Source organism: Artibeus jamaicensis, unplaced genomic scaffold (assembly GCF_021234435.1).
Source record: "Artibeus jamaicensis isolate MK-2021 breed Jamaican fruit bat unplaced genomic scaffold, CSHL_Jam_final contig_240, whole genome shotgun sequence".
NCBI classification, from domain to species: domain Eukaryota; kingdom Metazoa; phylum Chordata; class Mammalia; order Chiroptera; family Phyllostomidae; genus Artibeus; species Artibeus jamaicensis.
The window spans coordinates 22,816,757-22,825,946 of NW_026521506.1; the positions used below are offsets into that span (position 1 = coordinate 22,816,757).

The 9,190-nt window shown below is 38.4% G+C and overlaps 1 non-coding gene across 1 annotated transcript; it reads left to right on the forward strand.

Annotated features, from left to right (window-relative positions):
* The first annotated feature begins 1,445 nt into the window (after positions 1-1,445).
* On the forward strand, positions 1,446-1,609 carry LOC119055444 (U1 spliceosomal RNA). The gene has a single exon (XR_005083698.1). It is a non-coding gene; the product is annotated as a U1 spliceosomal RNA (small nuclear RNA).
* The last annotated feature ends 7,581 nt before the right edge of the window (positions 1,610-9,190 follow it).

Genomic DNA, 9,190 nt, shown 5'->3' on the forward strand with positions numbered 1-9,190 from the left:
TTTTTGTTACCATTTGTGTATTTAACATATAGCCCCAAACAACTCTTCTTCCTCCAGTGTAGCCCAGAGACACCGAAAGTTTGGATACCCGTGCTGTAGAAATTACCCCTATTCTGCTTCTATGTGTTGCAATAGATAATTTTGTTCAACTGGAGTGGTCCATGAGATATGCAGATATTTGGTCATACATTATTTCTTAGTGTGTCTGTAATGGTCCTTTTTGGATGAGATTAACATTTAAATTGGTAGGCTGAATAAAGCAGATTGCTCTCTCTTACGTGGGTGAGCATCATCTAATCAGTTAAAAGCCTGAATAGAGCAAAAAGACTGATCCTTCTTTAAGCAAGAGAGAGTTTTTCCTGTGACATCTACTGTTTCCTGCTTTTGGACTCAAACTGAATTTCCTGATTCTATAGCTTGCCAGCCTTCGGAATGGAATTACACTATTGGCTCTCATGGTCCTTAAGCATTTGGGACTTGGACTGGATTTATATCATTGGCTGTGTTGGATCTCTAGCTTGCTAACTCATTTACTCTGCGTATCTTGTCAGCCTTCAAAATCGTGAGCCCATATCTGTGGTTATGTTTCTCTAGAAAATTCTGGCTAGTAGCTGTGTTCCCCACACTTGGACAGAAGAGTAGGTGTGCTGACCTATAAATACCCTGGTCTTTCCCTTAGGTTCCCTCAGATTATTAAGATCTCTATTTTTCCTCATCCTTTGTTGCCTTCTATGTCATGGACCTGACATAAATTGTCTGAGTGTAAGTAGTAGCATTTCAATGTAAATTGATCCTTATGCCTTACTTATTTCAATAGAGCTGGGCTTCAGCTTCTGTGTTACCACCTTTTTCTTCACAGCAGGGATCACATTATTATAAGAATAATTAGAATTCAATGTCAAAGCATCAAATTAGCAGAGATATAATGAAAAGATAAAAGTCATGAATCTTTATGTTGTTGAATACGATTGTACTGAAATATATAAGATTAAATTATGTCAAAAATAGTAGGGAAATTGATTAAAATAAAACATAACTATGGTGTAAGACTAACATATTTATCTCAGTTATTTTCTGATGAATTAGGCAAGAAAATAAAATTACATGAATATGAGTAATAAAGTCAATAAGGTCAATTTAATAGCTGCATAGCATACTGTTTGTGAAAGAAATAGAAAACATAGCTTTGCCCCCAATCTCTCACTGATCATTAACAAAAATTAATCAATAATGAGCAAAAATACCTTGCATAAATAACTAAATACTGAAATAGTATAGGCCATATTATCTGACCACAATGTATTGAAAATAAGAATTCATAAAGATTTCAGCAACAACAAAAAAGTGACTGGATTTAAAAATTTTCATCTTAAAAACACATTATATCAGAGTTAACAAAAGCTACAATAATGTAACATTTAGAAATAATTCAAGAAAATATCCTAATATTTACCTGGCAAGGGAGATACCATGATCGCGAAGGTGGTTTTCCCAGGGTTATGCTTATCCATTGCACTTCAGATGTGCTGACCCTTGCAATTTCCCCAAATATGGGAAACTCTACTGCATAATATGTGGTAGTAGGGGACTGCATTCACACTCTCTCGTAGCAAAAAAGAAAGAAAGAAAATATTGTATATTGAAACTGATGGAAATAAAGTTTTTTCTTATTAACAAAGAGAAACTAAATGAAAATAAGTAAACATTTAACTTCAATCTATATCTCAGACAAGAAAGAAAAATTTAATAAAATAAAAATTTGTAACTAGAGGATATGAAAGTTTTTAAATTACAGAATTAATAAATAAATGCAAAAGCTATATATTGAAAACCACAACAATGAAATAGAATGATTTACAGCTAATTTAATCATTAAAAATGGGTATGCAGGAATGCTTGCTCTTAAGTCTTATCTTCATAATTTATTTCAGTTGCATTGCTTAAGTTTTAATAAGTTGTTTTTTTAATGTACACATGTGTAAATGCACACATGGTATCTTAGTAAAAGGTTGAAACCTTGAAAAAAACACATGTAAACTAAAAACATGCACATAAAAGCATTTCTTTGAGGATTTATTTATTTATTTTAGAGAGAGGAGAAGGGAAAGGGAAAGAGAAAGAGAAAGAGAGGGAGAGAAACATCAGTGTGTGAGAGAAACATCCATGAGTTGGCTCTCCCACATCCCCCAACTAGGGACCTAGTCTGCAACTCAGGCATGTGCCCTGATCAGGAATCAAACTGGTGACCTTTCAGTTTGCAGGACAACACACAGCCCACTGAGCTACACCAGTCAGGAAAAGTATTTTTCTTTATGAAACAACTTTTACAGAAAGCTAGCTGCTGCATGATATTATGAATTCCTTGCTCTGGTGTTCACATAGAAAGCTGCTGGGGCCTGTCCTGCGCTCTCCCACTAATGAGGAGGAGTAACTATCTGGTGGAGAGGAAACCAAATGCCCCTGCTTGCCACCTTCTACTGACTTAAAAAAAAGACAATGACATATCACCTATACTATAAACCCTAAACAGTGTGGCTGAGACAGGTTTAAGTGAATTTAAATACACCATTTATGTTGTTTGTTTTGTTAACAATATCAATAACCTATGACTTCACCAGAAATCCAGAAAAATCTGCAGAAAAGACAATAGCTTTATGTGGAAATAACAGTGCTAAATTGTACATCTGGGATATACCAGTGCAAATAAAAGACAACACAAGATGTGTATCCAGGTGGTCTTAGAACTAACTTAGCAAGAAAGTATACAAAGTCAGAGAGAACCATGTAAAAGGAGTCCACAGATAACTTGAGTAAATCAGGGGTCTTTTCATGAAATATAGAATGTTTTTCAAGCCTATCCTGAGGTTATTTTTAAATTTGTTTTTCTTTCTATTGAATTTATTGGGGTGACACTGGTTAACAAAATTATACAGGTTTCAGATGCACAATTCTATAACACATCATTATTTTTACCTTGTCTTCCAAATTGCTAATTCAATCTTCTGCTTCATCCAACAAACTGTTTATTCTTTCCAGTGTATTCTTTGCTTCAAATATTGTGTTCTTGATTTCTGACTGGCATTTGTTTAAAGATTTTACTTATTTATTTTACACAGAGGGGAAGGAAGGGAGAAAGAGGGGGAGAGAAACATCAGTGTGTGGTTGCCTCTCATGCACCCTCACTGGGGAACTGATGTGGCCTGCAACCCAGGCATGTGCCCTGACTAAAAATCAAACTGGTGACCCTTTGGTTTGTGGGTCAGCACTCTATCCACCTACCCACACCATCCAGGGATGACTGGTCCTTTTTATGATCTATTCCTTCTTTTATGCTGTTGGGCATTCTTTTTTTAAAATATTTTATTTATTTATTTTTCGAGAGAGGGGAAGGGAAGGAGAAAGAGTGGGAGAGAAATATCAATGTATGGTTGCCTTTTATGCGCCCCCTGCTGGGAACTGGCCTGCAACCCAGGCATGTGCCCTGACTGGGAATCGAACCGTGATACTCTGGTTCACAGGTGTTGGGCATTCTTATAGCCATTACTTTGAACTCTATATCTGATAAATCACTTGTCTCCATTTCATTTAGCTTTTTTTCTAGAGATTGCTTCTGTTCTTTCATTTGGGACCTCTATATTTGTCTACCCATTTTGGCTGCCTCCTTGTTTTTGTTTCTATGTATTAGTTCTGTTATGACTCCCAGTCTTCATGGGGTGGCCTTATGTAATAAGTGTTCTGTGGGATTCAGTGGTGTAGTCACCTGAGCTGGGTGCTCCAAGAATGTCCCTTGTGTGGTTTATGTGGATCCACCAGTTGTAACTGAGTCTTGATTGCTCTTGGCCTGTTCGTGCACGGAATAGACCCTCAGGATGGCTGACTCCAAGGCTGAAACCTCACCACGGCATGGGAACTACTGTGAAGGTGGTGACCACATGAAATGGAATTCACCCCAGCAGATTTTGATGCCTGCCAAAATTCTCCTTGGGATATACCACTTGTGAGGCTAATTGGATCCTGCTCTGATGTTGTCTGAAGGAGGCCACTGGGTGTATTGATTCTGGGATTTTCTTGGAAGACACTCTGTTGCAACCAATTTCAGATGGTGCCTGTGACTGGCCCTTGGCAAACTATTTGGAGCTACATGTGATCCACAGTTAGTGACTGCCTCTGCTGAGCCTTGGTGTATGCAGGAATGACTAAACTGTGAACTAGGGCCAGTTCTTATCAGTACCAGGCCTTGGAGCAGGTTATCAACAGTCCCAAAACACCCTGAGGTCTGCCTCCAACTGCTGGTCTACACCCTGGATGAGGCAGCTAACTCCTCACCAGGGAGTAAATTCTGCAGGGTGGAACTAAAGGGACTCCACAGGGTTGGGATATTGCTTTCTCCCAGGTTGCAGCCATAAGTTAGATAGTGCTCCACCCAAGAAAGATGGTGTCTGTGGTGTTGGAGGGTGACTCAGCACAGGGATACTGGTGGCTGTCTACCCAGCTCTCTCCCCAGAGTCACAAAGCCCAGACTGTCCTCACCTGACTCTAGCCAGCTCCACCCTCCCTCTGCCAGAGTCCAGGGTGAGTGGCTGAGAAAAAAAACTTGTGTGTTGGCCTTTAAACAGGTTGCCTGTGTCTCTAGTTGACTCCTTCCTTTCCCTAATGAATGAAAACCCTGCTGCTTTTTACAGCCAGATGTTATGTGGGTGATTCTTCCAGGTTCTGGTGCTCTGAGCTAGGGAGCCCATCTCATGGTTGAGACCTCACACTTTTCAGTGGGAACCTTGTGGCTGAGATATCCCTCCAGATTCTCAGCTGCCACCCATTGAAGCTGAGCTAGCCCTTTTCATATCTAGGCCCTTCCTACCAGTTTTGATATGGTTTCTTCTGTAAATCCTTGATTATAACACTTTTGTTCAGCTAGTCTTCAGTTGTTTATTCAGGATAATGGTTCAGTAATTTAGTTGTAATTTTATTTTGCTCCTTGGAGGAGGTGAGTATAGCTTATACCTACTCCACTGCCATCTTGAATCCTATCCTGAAATTATTTTAAATAGCAGGGAAAACCAACTAATCTTTGGACCATTTGTATCATTAATATATTTATTTTCACCCTAAACCTCAAGTTATATACTACAAATGGGAGAATACCCAAAGTTCTTCTGGGAAATTAATCTTAGTATCCCACTGAGTCACCAAAATTATATTCTACAGACAATATCCAACCTATCTATCTTGAAAAAGTATTGATATTGGATAAAAAGAGTTTCTTAGTTCTACTAAAAATTAAGACTGGAGTGCCCAAGTTGTTCTTATCTATGTATTTAAACCCAAGCTTTACTGAACTGAAAATGAGAAAATGTATTTTCCCTCTGTATTATGTAGCCTATCATATTGAGAATTTTTACAACTATTTTGAACAATGTCAAGACTAATTATACATCTGCCATTTACCACCAATTTCTCCACCCATTTATTTATTTATTTTTGTGGTTAGGACATTTTCATCACATTCTGAGAGTATTTGTCTATTTGTTTATTTTAGGATTTTACTGAGAGATCCCAGTCACGACTACCCTTATGTTTTTCAGAAGAACATTGACCTACCTTCTTATGCATCACTTTCAGCTTACATTAAATTTTCCCATTCAAAAATTGACAATGCAAGGCTGCTGTAAGGTCTGTATTTCCTACATTGTCACCATTATCTTAGAGCCTAGAGCATGGGCATCTCTATTTTTTCATTCTTAACTGGATTTTTTTCCAATTACAGTTGACATTCAATGTTATTTTGTGTTGTTTCCAGTTGTAGAACCTAGTGCTTAAACATTTATGTAATTAATGAAGTGATCCCCTGATAAGTTTTACACCCTTACATAATTATTACAGTATTATTTACTATATTATCTATGCTGTATTTTACATCCCCCTGGCTATTTTGAAACTGTTAATTTGTACTTCATGATTTCATCTTCTTTTTTATGCAGCGGTATGGACATCACTATTATGAAGCTTAAGACATTTGCAAGTGGCTTAAATTCTAAATGGTACTTAATTGTTTGACATAACTTAGTTATGGAAGAGTTTTAGGCTTAAATTATTTCATGAATATTTTTAGATCTTAAAATGAAGAAAACTAGGCAGTCTCTATATATTTTAAGCTTACATAGTTCACTTTGAAAATGAAGTATCATATGGAGATAAGTTGTAAAACATGAAAATGAATAACTAATTTTCTTTAATCAGAATTTGTTCAAAATTCACATTAGCATACAAGATATATTTCAATGAATTATTTAGTAGCTTAAACAAATTCAGCATTCAATATTTCCATTACATATAGGTGGTAGTAACTTATCAAAATCTGTTGGATGATCAGTTTGCAATAACTGAATAGGCTGTCTTTGTTTGCGTACTGAAGCAGCACTAAATCATTTCACGCATGGAGCAGGGAGGCCATGTGAATTACAAATCAAATAACATTTTCTTTCTACACAAGTGTGAGTTATCTATACTTAGCAACTAACAGGTAATGGCTAAGAAAAGTGGTTTGTTATCTGGATGGGCTACTGTAAGTAACCCAGTCTTTCTACCAAGCACTCTCAGATGTTTTAAAAAAACTTTTGATATTGGATGCTACTAAGATAAAGCAGTGAGAAGAAACAAATACTTTAATGTGCTGAAAAAATAAGGGGTAATCATAGCTAATCATTGCATCAAGTCTACATGATTATGTTTGTGCTATTTACATTTCAAACAAACCATGACAAGAGCACCATGCCCTCACTCCTAAGCATTTGGTATTTACTGATAACTCAAAATGTGAATTGACATAAAGGGAAGAGAAAAATTTCAGATTTTTAAAATATATTTTATTTATTTATCTTTAAAGGGGAAAGGAAGGAGATAGGGAGAGAAATATCAATATATGGTTGCCTCTCATGCGTCTCCTGCCAGGAACTGGCCTCCAACCCAGGAATGTGCCTGGACTGGGAATCAAACTGTGATACTCTGGTTCACAGACCCATGCTCAATCCACTGAGCTACACCAGCCAGGGTTCAGGAGATGTTTTTAAATATGTTTTATTGATTATGCTATTACAGTTGTCCCATTTTCCCCTCTTCATTCCCCTCCACCCTGCAAACCCCCTCCCACCCACATTTCCCCTTTAGTTCATGTCCATGTGTCATACTTACAAGTTCTTTGGCTTCTACATTTCCCATACTATTCTTGCTCTCCTCCCTATCTATTTTCTACCTACCATCTATGCTACTTATTCCCTGTACCTTTTCCCACTCTCTCCTCCACCCACTCCCCTGTTGATAACCCTCCATGTGATCTCCATTTCTGTGATTCTGTTTCTGTTCTAGTTGTTTGCTTAGGGTGTTTTTGTTTCTGTTTTAGGCATGGTTGTTAATAATTTTGAGTTTGCTATCATTTTACTGTACATGTTCTTTATCCTCTTTTTCTTAGATAAATCCATTTAATATTTCATATAATAAGGGGATTGGTGATGATGTATTTCTTTAACTTGACCTTATCTGAGAAACACTTTATCTGTCCTTCCATTCTAAATGAAAGCTTTGCTGGATAGAGTAACCTTGGATGGAGGTCCTTGCCTTTCATGACATGGAATACTTCTTTCCAGCCCCTTCTTGCCTGCAAGGTCTCTTTTGAGAAATCATCTTACAGTCTGATGGGAACTTCTCTGTAGGAAACTGTCTCTTCATCTCTTGCTGCTTCTAGGATTCTCTCCTTCATTTTAATCTTGGGTAATGTAATTATGGTGTGCCTTGGTGTGCTCTTTTTTGGGTCCAACTTCTTTGGGACTCTCTGAGCTTCCTGGATTTCCTAGAAGTCTATTTCCTTTGCCAGATTGGAGAAGTTCTCCTTTATTATTTGTTTAAATAAGGTTTCCACTCGTGGCTGTTCCTCTTCCCCTTCTGGTACCTCTATAATTCGGATGTTGGAGCATTTAAAGATGTCCTGGAGGTTCCTAAGCCTCTCCTCATTTTTTTGAATTCTTGTTTCTTCATTCTTTTTTGTTTGGTTGTTTCTTTCTTCCTTCTGCTCCACTCCATTGATGTGAGTCCCAGTTTTCTTCCCATCACTATTGGTTCCCTATATATTTTCCTGTATTTCACTTAGCATATCCTTCATTTTTTCATCTAATTTGTAACCAAATTCAACCAATTCTGTGAGCATCCTGATTACCAGTGTTTTTGAACTGTGCATCTGATAGGTTGGCTATCTCTTTGTCACTTAGCTCTGTTTGGTCTGGAGCTTTAATCTGTTCTTTTGTTTGGGCCATTATTTTTTGTCTTGACGCACTTGTTAGGTAGTGAGGGGCAGAGACTTAGATTTTCACCCAGGCTGGGGAACCCAGTTGCTGGGTTGTGATGCAGTATGTAGGGGAGGAATCTGAGAGGGAACAATGGTGCTTGTTCCGCTCTTTCAGATTTCAGTCCCTTCCGCCACTTCCCTCAAGCAAACTGGGCCTTTCTGGTGCTGATTGCCTGGTAGGTGGGTTTGTGTATGTTCTTGGACCCTGTGGGTCACTCCAACGAACTCTCCTGTGAGGCTGGGAGTCTCTTCCAGCACCGCAACTCCTCACAGGTGTTTTTAATTGTTTTTTTGATGCTTTATTTCCCTCTGCTGGGACGCTGAGTTGAGCAGTCTGTCTCACTCCCCAGTTTCTCCTGGTTTATCTGCTCGCAAAAGTGGGACTGCTTGGTCAGCCAGACACCTTTCACACTCTGCCCCTCTTCACAATCACCTCCTTTCTTGGTCTGCCTGTTGCCACCCCACGCCCAGGGTCTGCCAGCTGTCACCTGTGTGCCCAGCGTTAGTCAGCTGCTACCTTGCATGCCCAGTGCCACCACCTTTTTTTTTTTTTTGCCACAACTGGTCTCTGCCTGGCCACCCAATTCTGCCACCCCTACCAGTCTGGATGAGCATGTCTATTTTAACTCCTAGGTTGTCAGACTTCCATACAGTCAATTTTCTGTTAGTTCTGATTGTTATTTTGTTTCTAAATTTTTGTTGTCCTTATTTCAGTTGTGCAAGGAGGCACAGTGTGTCTACCTATTCCTCTATCATGACCAGAAGTCAGGATAAAGGTCAATTCTGATGGAAAGATCTGAAAGATCTCACAGCAAGTATGATTAAAGGAGAATGAAAAGGATGGATAGGGTTTGT